Source organism: Xenopus tropicalis, chromosome 6, assembly GCF_000004195.4.
Source record: "Xenopus tropicalis strain Nigerian chromosome 6, UCB_Xtro_10.0, whole genome shotgun sequence".
Classification (NCBI taxonomy): Eukaryota; Metazoa; Chordata; class Amphibia; order Anura; family Pipidae; genus Xenopus; species Xenopus tropicalis.
Genome location: NC_030682.2, coordinates 139,654,490 through 139,667,109, shown reverse-complemented (window position 1 = coordinate 139,667,109; position 12,620 = coordinate 139,654,490). Strand labels below are relative to the sequence as shown.

General features: G+C 41.2%; 1 protein-coding gene across 7 annotated transcripts in view; it reads right to left on the bottom strand.

The window, feature by feature from the left end:
• zhx2 (zinc fingers and homeoboxes 2) overlaps nt 1-12,620 on the bottom strand; it is a 38,243-nt gene that overhangs the window by 13,814 nt on the left and 11,809 nt on the right. For 6 of the 7 annotated variants that reach the window (XM_012964174.3, XM_012964171.3, XM_012964172.3 and 3 more), the window contains exon 2: nt 2,779-2,851. The exons of the other annotated variant lie outside the window; for it this stretch is intronic. The gene's annotated coding sequence lies outside the window, so the exon portion shown is untranslated. The remainder of the gene's footprint in view (nt 1-2,778; nt 2,852-12,620) is intronic. 7 annotated transcript variants of the gene reach the window in all.

Below are 12,620 nucleotides of genomic sequence, written 5' to 3'. Positions count from 1 at the left end.
ACTTATAGGCCCTGACAGAACACCCAGAATGCTCCAGTCTAGCCTGCTGCAGGATCCCAAACCATCTTGTCAGCTGATCTTTACCATAATCCTGACTGGTGTAAGGGGGGCTGCCTGAAGGCCTAGCAAACATGGCCCTGAGCTGGCAAACAGAGATAACCTTTTTAAAGGGCAATTCATACAACCCAGCTCTGGTTTTCTGCTGACTCTGCCCTCTTGTACATTATTTCTGCCTCACAGAACTTTCTGCCTCACACCCTCCGGAGGGTGGAAAATAGGAATGTCCAGTCTACTTATTATAGCTTAAGTGAATGTCATAAATGGCAGAAAACATTCCTTAAAACCAAAAACCGTTCAGTTACTGAGCAAGAAAAGGAAATTTTATTGGTTAGTAAGAAGTTTAAAGGGTCAAAAGGGTTTAAAATTTATTTAGTCATTATCGCTGCCTGCACAAAAAAAAAGTTTAGGTTAAGTTTGCAATCCAATAACCCATTTATTGGTGATATTGTAAAGGAACAATAGTGGCACTAACTTCGGCCTGAATTTTGTAACCTACACCCACTGGCCTTGCCACCAATTAAATAAATGATGACTAATTACTCATGCAGAAACATGGGAAACACCTAAATTACCCTCTATTAGAGCAGCTGGCACAAATGCTAAATAACAGCATGGAAAGCAATGAATTGGCTTATCTGGGACTTAAACTGATACAAATCAGTAATACAAAAAAAAACAAAACAAAAAAAACAAACTGTGTACTGTTTGTACAGAAAACTTTGTGTCTTCATGTGAGGGAGCAGCCATATTGCTCACATATCTCTCTGTGTTGAGCAATTCTCAGCAGACATCAACAGATCAGAACAACACAATTTCACTGTGGATAGTGATAGGTATATCATTCATTTCGCTAAAAACCTTGCCAAAGGCACTTCTTTTGCTTCTACACTAGCCGCCATGGTGCACTGGTTGATTTTCAAACCTGGCTGTACCCCGGCCCCATCCCAGATCCCTGGCACTGGCCCTCCTTCCAAATAAGCAACCTCGTGTAAATCTACTCCCACTGAATCACCTGGAACTGTAGAATTGACAGTACCTGGCATTCAAGACCTTTCCTGGCATTTAGGACCTCCTGGAATTGTAAATTTTACAATCTGCCGCAAACGAAGCCAGTTTTCCAGTGCCTTCTTGGCAGCTCATTGCTTGCTGGTTTGAATGTGCTGAAAATATCTTCCCAATAGAGGGGAAGGTTTATTTAGCAGAAAGGGGAAAATTCTAGCATAGGCATCAAGGAATCTGTCGGGCACAAAATAGCCATGTGTGGGCCAGATGTGGCCACGGCCTGCCAGTTGAATAGCCCTGTCCTAACCGTAACCCATTGTCTACACCACTCTTATTCAAGCAGTACATTCAGCCCTGAGTCCATTAAGAAAGGAACAAAATGCACATACATTTTAAAATTGTAATTTGATGGAAACCAAGTATGTTTTCTATGGAAAAACAAACTGCTAAAATAAAATTTCGTTTTTAACCGACAGGTATCTGGGAGAAAGGCAAGTAAAATTCTGGCTCAGCACTTAGAAGAATTTTTTTCCATGGGCCTAGAAAATATAGATATTTATGTATCTGGGGGTGCCAGTCCTTAAAGGAAAAGTAACACTAAAAATTTTTAAGTGAAAAAGCTATTCTACCCTGCACCAATAACTGCCCTATCCTGCAAACCCCTTAGTATTTTAAATGCTTTAAAAGAAAATACCTGTTAATTGGCTTCCTGTCAATTGAACTAAGGAGAAATGGCGAAGGAAGGAGCAGCAATCACTATGCGACGATCGATTGATCGAGTCTAGCCTGAGTCCTTCCTATACAGAAGGAAGGCTAGACTCGATCAATCGATTGTCGCATAGTGATTGCTGCTACTTCCTTCGCCGTATCGCCTTAGTTCAATTAACAGGAAGCCAAGTTTTAACATGTATTTTCTTTTAAAGCATTCAAAATACTAAGGGGTTTGCAGAATAGGGCAGTTATTGGGGCAGGGTACAATAGTTTTTTCACAATGTTAGTGTTACTTTTCCTTTCAGATTATTCTATTTGTATTAAAGGGGAACGTAGGCATCAACCACTATGAAAAGGGAACTCCGGCTTCCAAACCAAAATTTGTAAGAGCCCCACACAACACAGAAACCCCTAATATCCATATCCCTGTAATCTGTTCCTTCAGAAAGTATGAATAAATACCATTTTTATATGCTAAAATCCAGCTGCAAAACAGTTCTTCTCTTTCTGCATCATTTGAAATCCTGGCAGGGGAGGAGGGACTAAATCATTGATGTTACAAATTGTAACAACTTCTCCACAGCTTACAGACAGCATGCCGCAACTACATAACCCACAATGCATTGCACTGTGATCTTTCTTTTCTTTACTGATTTCCCATGTGCAGGGAATTGTGGGACTGGGAGGATACAGGCTGAAGGCAGGCTGAGGACAGTCGACTTCCGTTACATTTTATTTGAGTCAAAGTATTCAAAAGTTTCCCTACGTTTTACAAATACCTGTGAAAACGGTTTCCTGAGAATTTAGAACTTATGTGAAATAAAAAAAAATATATATATATATATATATCAGGGGAAAAAAGTTTGACAGACAAAAAAAATTGTCTGAAATTTTGACTAAGGGAAAAAAACAGCATTTTACTCCTGTGCGGGAAAAGTTATAAAATGTTAATATAAAATATATAAATGAGAATAATCCATCATTCAAAAAACACCTGGCACACACCTTGGTTAAGATGGAGCCTTCTTCTGTATCACGTCAAGCCACATCCCGAAGTGCTTGCATCTACTGCCCAAGCCTAGAAAGAAAAGCAGAAACACATGGATGAACAAGAGGCGGCAAAATTCCTGAATTCCTGCTTCTCCGCTTGCTGAGACTGCACAGAAGGCACCCTAGTGGCTCACAATCCCCTACTCTGTCCCCATGTCAGAGCCAATCAGAAGCTGCAAAGTGAGGGGCAAAAATGGCAAAACTTAAAAAAAATAACAGGCAAAAATAAATACACTCCTGTAACAAAAACCTATCCTGCTGTTTGTAGCGACCAGTAAAAGCCACAAATATATTATATGTTCTGCATGATTATTGTTGCTGAATAAAACAAGTGCCCGTGCCAGCCATGATTCCTACACAATTGTTGAATAAAAACAGAGAAAGCCGTGTATACCTCTTCATGATCATTTGGCCGCTGGTTACAATATATAACTGCACTTTAGAAAACAGAGCATATTTTCACGTGACCAACATGGTAGCTCCCTGTCCCAAGAAATTGTATGTAAAGAACTATACTTAGAGACAACGGCTTTACTTTAAAGGGCAAGTAAAAACACAGGATTTTGTTGGTGAGCAGTATTCTACCTAAAGAGTCTAAATGAATATGTGTGCGTAGCATTTTCTATACAAAGAGCCAAATCCCATGCTCCCTACCTAAATGTCCCTCAATGCTTCAACACCAACATTTTCCCCTTCCCCCCCTTTTGATGTCACATGTAAGCACAGCATGGGCACCACGACTGCTGGGTACACTCCCCCACCCCTCCCCCCGGCATGAGCACAGCTGCCAGTGCCAACCCCTGTCAGGGTGGGGGGGGGGGGGGAGACATTTTTCAGTTCACTAGGCTCTGGTACATCAGAATTTACAGCTAAAAAGAACCCATAAACAATATGTAATGTAGAGGTTTAGTTGCCCTTTAAATTCCCAGTGCCTGCATATGTCCTAACTGGCTTCTTGCTGCCAGGTGCGTTCCTTCTGTAGCCCACTGCTCTGACTCCAATATACCTGCCACAGGTCACTAAACTACAGTGGACTGCTCCTGATATTTAGCACTTTTTATGGTAGCGAGAGCATGCTGGGAGTTGTAGTTTTGCAACATTGTAAGAGGGAGGAAAAAGGCTGCCCTTTCCCTGACTAACTAATATAAATATAACTGTAACACTTCCATCTCGACTAAAGAAGCAACCCCGCGGCATAAATAGGGCTTACCTGCGCAGCAAACCCTGTATGGCATTATTTCCACACTACACGGTGTAGCTGCCTTGTTACACAGGCCAATTCATTTCCCCGGCACTGTTATACACCCCAATGCTACACGCCGGTCTGCTGATGCACGGTGGTTAATCTTTCCGGTCAGCACAGTGTAAGAAAACCACAAATCCTTTTTAACTCTACATCTGCCTCTGTCCTGCTTACTCCCTCTAAAAGTCTGCACAAATCATTTCACCTCCAGGCCTGTAAAATCAGGTGGCTCCTGCTACAGTGTTTCAGGAGTCAGAACCAGCAGTGCAGAGAATATAAAACAGCCAGACAAAACACAGCTTTCAGTAATAACTATATTCACAAATAACCATGGAAAATGTATCATTAGTGTATTACGCAATGTATATGTACGTATTTATTATGCAATGTAAATGAATGTATTTTCTGGCACTGCTTGATAATAAATAAGGATTTGCACATATGGGAATCTATATATGCATTTAATACGCAATAGTGCAATTCACAATCTTTTCTATTTCTGCCTTTGATATTTATGTTTGCTCCGGTGAGTTAATACCCCTAGGGCAGTCAGAGACCAATAACCACTTGTGTTAATCTGCTATAGTGGGGAGTCATGGTGCAGGCTGAACATGGTGTTTGCCCTAGTGGCATTTACAGGGCAAAGTGTCCTTCTCTGTGTGGCACTGATACCCTGTTTGACCAGTGCAGCACTGTAGCACGCAGCATAAAATGACTCAGTATCATATTTAGGGCATGGTAAACTTGTGGCAGTACTATAGGGTGTGCAAGAAACCATATATAGGAAAGATGATTGGTGGAGGAGGAAACAAAACCATGTGTTGATCCCTGTTGCTATTAAATACCTCTTCCTATCATGCATGTCCTCTGAGAGGGGTAAGGGAGCTGGCTCCAGTAGTGTGCAAGTCTCTACTACAACTCTCAGGACTCAGCTTCAAACAGGGGGATCGCTAACTTTCTTTTAAGCTTTTGGGGGGCCTCCACCCCCACAAAAAAAATCATAGCTCAAGAACCGTAGCAAAGCCAATAACCCTGCCCAGCTGCTATTCCACCCTGGAGTTTAGCTTTGCAACAGGTATTATTATTAAACATATATTTCTGTTAATTTGTGTTTTTTTATCAAAAGAAATTGACATGCTATAAAGAACAGCAGATGCCCGGTTTTAAGTAGCCCTTGAGGAAGCACACAGAGGGGATATTCCAAAATAAAAAGATGCAGTTCTGCGGCAGTAACCCATAGCAACTAGACTCTGGCTTAGCCTCCGCAGAAAATCAGACCTACTTTCTGACTGGCTGCTATGGGTGGCTACATCAGCACAAAACTTGTATCTATGTGAAAAAGGACTGCCCCTGAAAGAGTAATTACAGCAGAGAGCAGGAAGTATGGGGTATTTCTGTATTCTAGAAAGTGGGGATTTTTCAAGGGAAAAAACAAAAAGTAAATATACACTAAATCCTCCACACTTTTGCAAATTAATTCCCTATCATTTTCAATAACAATCAAGGAATTAGCTATAGTCTCTCTAAAATCCTTCTTAAATGAGTGCTACAGACTACCCAACATGGGCACAAAATAGGTGAGGTTCCACCTTAACACCGTCCTCCCTTCCCAAAGTAACCTGCATACCAACACAATGCACAGAATTGTTTTCTTGTTTTGCCAATGGCAGGGCCAGTGATCCAAGAAATTTAAATTATTTTTTTAATACTTTTCTGTTTGTATAGGCGTAGTTACCAGAGTTAAAGAGTCTAGCAACCAGGGATAGCTTAATTTTCTGGGGAGCTGCAAAATAGAAAAATGTGCAGGAAAAAAACAAGACCATATGCAACTTGACTTGATTTTTCTGCTCTGCGTTGTGCGCTGAATGAATTAGCAATTCATTTGAAAAATCCAGTGGCTGAAAATAGAACACACACCCCTGGGTGCTTAAGCACGCATGCTTAGCTGTGAATCCCAGGGGACAGGGCCCAGTTGCCAGTAACCTATACACAAATCCTTATACATACAGAGCCTTTTGCACCCCGGTTCAGTGGAGCTTACAATCTAAGGTCTTTATCACTTTCAAACAACGTTTAATATTTAATTAATCTTACATTTATTTTTTGGATTGCAGCAGGAACACAGAGGAAAGCCACAGACTGCTGCCATACAATGTTGGGGTACCCAACCAGGGCATCAAGATTATATGTATTTGTGTGGGTTTCCTCTGGGTGCCAAGGTGTCCTCCCACACCCCCCCCCCCCATGACTTTTTACCTCCATGTTTATTACTTTCCTATCTGTCTCTGTGGTATTTATCCCTTTATTTCCGCCCACACTGTGCTTTTAAAAATCACATCAAACCACAAAAAGCAACCACAAATCAAAAAGCTGTGGGTCTTACTGTACAGGACTGTAAGGACCCCTTATCCGGAAACCCATTATCCAGAAATTTCCAGAATTAAGGAAAGCCATCTCCCATAGACTCCATTATAAGCAAATAATTCTAATGTTTAAAAATTATTACCCTTTTCTCTGTAATAATAAAACAGTACCTGTACTTGATCCCAACTAAGATATAATTACCCCTTATTGGGGGCAGAACAGCCCTATTGGGTTTATCTAATGGTTAAATGATTCCCTTTTCTCTGTAATAATAAAACAGTACCTGTACTTGATCCCAACTAAGATATAATTACCCCTTATTGGGGCAGAACAGCCCTATTGGGTTTATTTAATGGTTAAATGATTCCCTTTTCTGTGTAATAATAAAACAGTACCTTGTACTTGATCCCAACTAAGATATAATTAATTCTTATTGGAACCAAAACAATTCTACTGGGTTTAATTACAGTTTAAATAATTTATTTTAGCAGACTTTAGGTAGGAAATCCAAATTACAGAAAGACCCCTTATCTGGAAAACCCCAGGTCCCGAGCATTATGGATAACAGGTCTCATACTTGTACTGAAAAACAACAGTTGCTGCTGAACCCTCTATAAGGGAATGCTGGGAAAAGAAGTATTAACCAACCGGAGAACTGCCTAATGTATATAATGAATGATACTGGATAAACTCTGTCCTTATGAACAATTTTAACAAGGACCCCAGTGATGCTGGGGCCCCTAAATCCCCTGCCTACCCTAAATCCATCAGTACACAGTGTGGATAAACAAGAGCTGAACATGACGCTTGCTCAGCTCTGCCACTCACTGTGGGGACTGCCCCATTCCAGAAGAGAAAGCGTGAAATGGCTGCCGCACACATTCCAGCAAAACTCAGCAAACCCTTCAGAGCTGCCAGCGGAGCCAGCAAACTGCAGGGCATGCTGGGTAATCAATGGCCTAGTTGATTTTTGCAGCTGTCGCAGTGTAACAGCACCGTGCTGAGCTCCAGAGAAGCGTGTCAATATCTCTTCTAAGTAATTAATAATAGATTAAAAGTGCTAATAGAATGTATAGTAATACTTTTCCACTCATATTTCATTACATGGATACCATGGAACTGAGCTATCAAAAACCCACAGGTCCCACCTGTCTGGTATCCAGGACAAATGGATACGCAGCCTATATGAATGGACTGTACTAATAGGCAAGGTAGACGGGGGAACAATACACCCTTATTGTTTACAGATCTCAGCATGGGAATGTTCACTGCTCAATAATGTTAAATATTATACTGGTTATTGTATAGCGCTGCCTCAATTACACAGCACCTTACTGTGATTGTTATTTCACATCACATCGGAGTTTACAATCTAGTCACACACAACACACTAGGGCCAATATATTCAGGAGCCTGTGTGCTTTCGGAGTGTGTGGGGTAACTTGTGTAGGTCCAAACCCCCCCCACCCACTGCAAGGCAGGGAAGGGGTGCTAGTCACTGAGCTGCCCACCAATGATACCCCATGAACCTCATCACTTGCACCTCACAACTTTGACAGAAAACACTGCTGGTTCACTTTTAAGTTTTAGTATGTTATAGAATTGAAAGTTTTAAGCAACTTTTCAAAATTTCTTCCTTATTTTTTACAGTTTTTAAATTATTTGCCTTCCCCTAAAGGTCCCTTGGACTGATTCGGCAGCTAATCGGCCTGATTATTTATTTTTTTTTAGCTACTTTCTACCCGATATCGCCCACCCGTAGGTGGGGATATTGGGTGAAGATCCGCTAGCTTGGCGACATCGCCAAGCGAGCGGATCTTATAGTGTATGGGGACCTTAACTCTTTCAGTACCTCTCCTATTCATATACCAGTCTCTCACTGAAACCATCCCCTGGTTACTAGGGATGCACCGAACCCACTTTTTTGGGTTGGGCCGAACCCCCGAACACACCCAGAAGGATTCGCTGAATCCCGAACCGAATCCAAATCCTAATTAGCATATGCTGATTGGATCGGAATGGGTTAAAAACCGCCGTGCACGGTTTTTCCCCTGACCATTTAACCCTTTCCGAATTCTAATTAGCATATGCTATGCTATGCTAGTTCGGCCGAATCCTTCAAAAGAAGCTTGGATTCGGCCGGAATCCCAAACCGAATCCGGGATTTGGTGCATCCCTACTGTTACTAAGGTAATTTGGACCCTAGCAACCAGATAGCTGCTGAAACTCCAAACTGGAGAGCTGCTGAACAAAAATTGAAATAATTAAAAAAAACTCAGAATATTACTCTCTACATGATACTAGAAGTTAAATTGAAATTGAAGTTGAAGAACCCCTTTATGAAAAACATGACGGTTGGTTGTATGTTTTACAAATGGAAACAGCAATCTGTAAGTACAAAAAAGTGGGAGCTGCCACACTCCTTGGCTCAAAATAATAAAACAGATAGAAATATCAGCACAATTTACTGTTTATAGAATATAAGCACTACTTATAAATATGCTTTATACATACCAACACATAACTGTATTACACCCAAACTCTTACCGCAACAATAAAAGATTTGTATCTACAACGGTGCTAAGATTATATTTAGTCAGTTTCCTCTGCTTCACTCCTCGTTAGTCACGTGAGTTATCAGTAATAATTATCAGATCTTACAGACGTCCCACAGATTTACAGATGAGACTGCCCCTCACATTCCCAGTTGAGCTGTAGCAAAAGCCCAAAAAGAAGGCCGCCTACTAGCCCAGAATGTGGCATTTTTAAGTAGGCACAAGTGACACAAGAGATAATGGAGTGCACCACACAGGAAGCCACTAAAATGGATTTTCATTCTCAAAACCATATGATTTGTCCGGTGCCGGAGAAACAACATGACCAGTGCACAAATGGAGGTCAGTGGAAAAATACTGACTAACACACTTCTGTGGGGCGTTTGATAAAATGGCCACTTCATCCGTAGGCAGGCTGCTGCAATTCCTTTAGTCAGCTGTCGCCTACTTGAAGCAGCCAGCCTGAGGTATTGCATAATCCTCCATCTTTAACTGCTGCCAGGAGTGCTGCTGGGTAAATGAGAGAAGGCACAGCAGTGAGAAGCCATTTTGATTAACAACAGGCCACTGCAGCAGGAGGTAGGGTTGCTTGCCAACTTTTTCTTTCCTTTTAATAACATTGGCATCAAGCAACATTTTACCAGCCAGGTGGCACCCCTAGCACGAGGTGAAAAGAATTCTAAAAGAAAATGCTCTAGTGTTATCCTCAGAGAACCCATATATAACTTGGAACCCATGCATAGTATTTGAATTACAGGTACAGGTATGGGATCCCTTATCCGGAAACCCGTAATCCAGAAAGCTCCGAACTACGTAAAGCCCGTCTCCCATAGACTCCATTTTAATCAAATAATTCAGAACTTTAAAACAGATTTCCTTTTTTTTTTTATATAATAATAAAACAGTACCTGTAATTGATCCCAACTAAGATATAATTACCCCTTATCGGGGGCAGAACAGCCCTATTGGGTTTATTTCATGGTTAAATGATTCCCTTTTCTCTGTAATAATAAAACAGTACCTGTACTTGATCCCAACTAAGATATAATTACCCCTTATTGGGGGCAGAATAGCCCTATTGGGTTTATTTAATGGTTAAATGATTCCCTTTTCTCTGTAATAATAAAACAGTACCTGTAATTGATCCCAACTAAGATATAATTAATCCTTATTGGATACAAGACAATCCTGTTGGGTTTAATAAACATTTTATTGATTTTTCAGTAGACTTAAGGTATGGAGATCCAAATTACAGAAAGACTCCTTATCCAGAATACCCTTGGTCCCGAGCATTCTGGTTAATGGGTCCTATACCTGTATAGGTATAGGAACTATTATCCAGAATGTTTGGAACCTGGAGTTTTCCACATGCAGGATCTTTCTGTTATTTTGATCCCCACAGCTTAAGTCTGCTAAAAATCATTTTAACATTAAATAAACTCAATATTGCATAAAACGGACTCTACAGGAGATGGCCTTCAGAGCTTTTTGGATAATTATTTCCAGATTAGCCATCCCATACCCATTAATGCTACAGTAGGGGCATCTTGGACACCCACTTTAACATCTTGGAGCTCCGACAGCGGATTTTGTGAGGTAGTAAAAAGGAACTAAAACAAAATTCTGCAAGTCAGACCCCGCCTCAATAACAGCAAAACCACTGCACACAAACCCAGTGAAATATAGAACCAGTTACTTTACCCTTAAATGAAAACCTTAAATTACAATAGCAGACACGCCACAATTGCAGTATTTTATTGATATTATTGTCTTGCTTAAGTTCACTTAGCATTAAAAATTCACAAAACCCACTGGGGGAAGAATTTATGCGTGCACAACCCACTTCCTATTTATTGGGTTTAATGACAGAGCTACTGTGACAAATTATTTTGTTCCAGTGCAGGAGTAGACTGGCATTTTCTTCCCCACTGGGGTGTGGCTAAAAATCAGCGGCCCCCAATGCCCGCTTGTATAGGAGAAATGACCTGTAACTATGTCATGTACAATTCTATAGTACAGGGATGTGAGGAGAGTCTCCACATGCAAATTAATAAATTAAAGTGTGACTCATAAAGGGCCCGTGATGTCAGCCTTGGCATCGGATCAGCACAGCCCAGAGAGGCGAGCAAAGCTGGGCTTGTTCTCTATCGAGAGGGAGAGGGGAAAAAACTGCCTTCACAGCACAGATGCAGTCTCGGGAGCGAGCCAAGAATTCCAGTCAAGGATCATGCCATATAAACTCGGCCGGCCATTGGTAACTGGCAGCAGCTTTCTGCAAAGCTCATCCATGCCCCCAGTACTCTTAGCCAGGAACCCTGGCAGCCGCAAGCACTCAGAGTCCTTCGTTCTACAGCAGACTCCATTTTGAGGGAACAGCAAACGCATGGAGCAGCCCAGATATTTATGCTGCAATTAACCACTCTCCCCTAATGATGATTAGCTGCTAGTAACCAGGGCTTGATCCGCTTATTTAGAAAGCAGAGCTACATGAAAGCAGCAGATCACCTTAGAAAACGACTTTTATTATGATCTTGTGATTTTTGACAGTTTGCAGTTGGTCTTCATTACTTGGGTGTGATTCGTCTGCTCGTTCTCCCGGGGTGGGGGGAAATCAGCAGCCAGAAATCGAATTAATCCTAATGGCAGATTCTTATTTATAGCTTTATTACTGCCCTATTCATCTTTCAGTTTTCCATTCAAACCAATGCTAAGTTGCCAAGGTATAAGGGACCCTAGCAACCACATGAGAGTTATAATTCCATAATATATTACATATAAGCATAAATGTAACATCTATGGACAATGGCCTGGTAGCAACATGTCATACTGGGGAGGCAATAAAACAACAATGTCCTTTGTTTGGAAGGAGCATTCTACATGGGGAAGTTTACAGTTAAAAATCATTTTAGTAGGTTATGGATGGGTCTATTTTAAGCATGTTTTCTTCAGTTTGCTCAGTATTAGCCTTTCTATTCCACTGTCAAGGTCACTGACCCTAGCAACCAAAAAAACAAACAGAGTGTCCAGTTTTATAACTGTTCATATTTTTCAATTCACATCTCAGCCAGGGAGCAGCTTTCTAAATTCATTGTTGGCGAATGCTCTTATAACCATGACAATGTTACTTACAAAACACACTTATAACTGCCAAAGCGATTTGGAGCTTTCTGAGCAAAGACTTGGATTTCTCTTAGGGGGGAGGGGGCCATACCAGTGAGACCGATATAATATTGAATAAAAGGACTAAAAACAGTAAAATATAAGGATTTAACTGCCAGCTTAGGTGGGTTTGTTTCAAGCTATTCAAACAACTCTGTGCACCACCCACTACAGCAAGTGGAGGGACTTCATGTTCCAGAAACCCTTATTGGGAAATGAAAAAAGAGGGAGGGGTTACATTACACTCTGAGCCTAAGGGGGGGGGGGGGGTGAAGCAAGTTAGCTCTCAGTCTCCATCTAAACTGGTACAAATTAGATAAATCCATTAAGTTTCTCAGCAGCAGTTTTCAGCCCTATTGCCCCCCGGATTAAAGCTTTGACAGCAACTAATGCATGAAATCTTTGCAAACAGTATGCAATGAGGAGGTGCTATACCCTTTTAAAGGTGCAGGATACACCTAGGACTACACATCTGT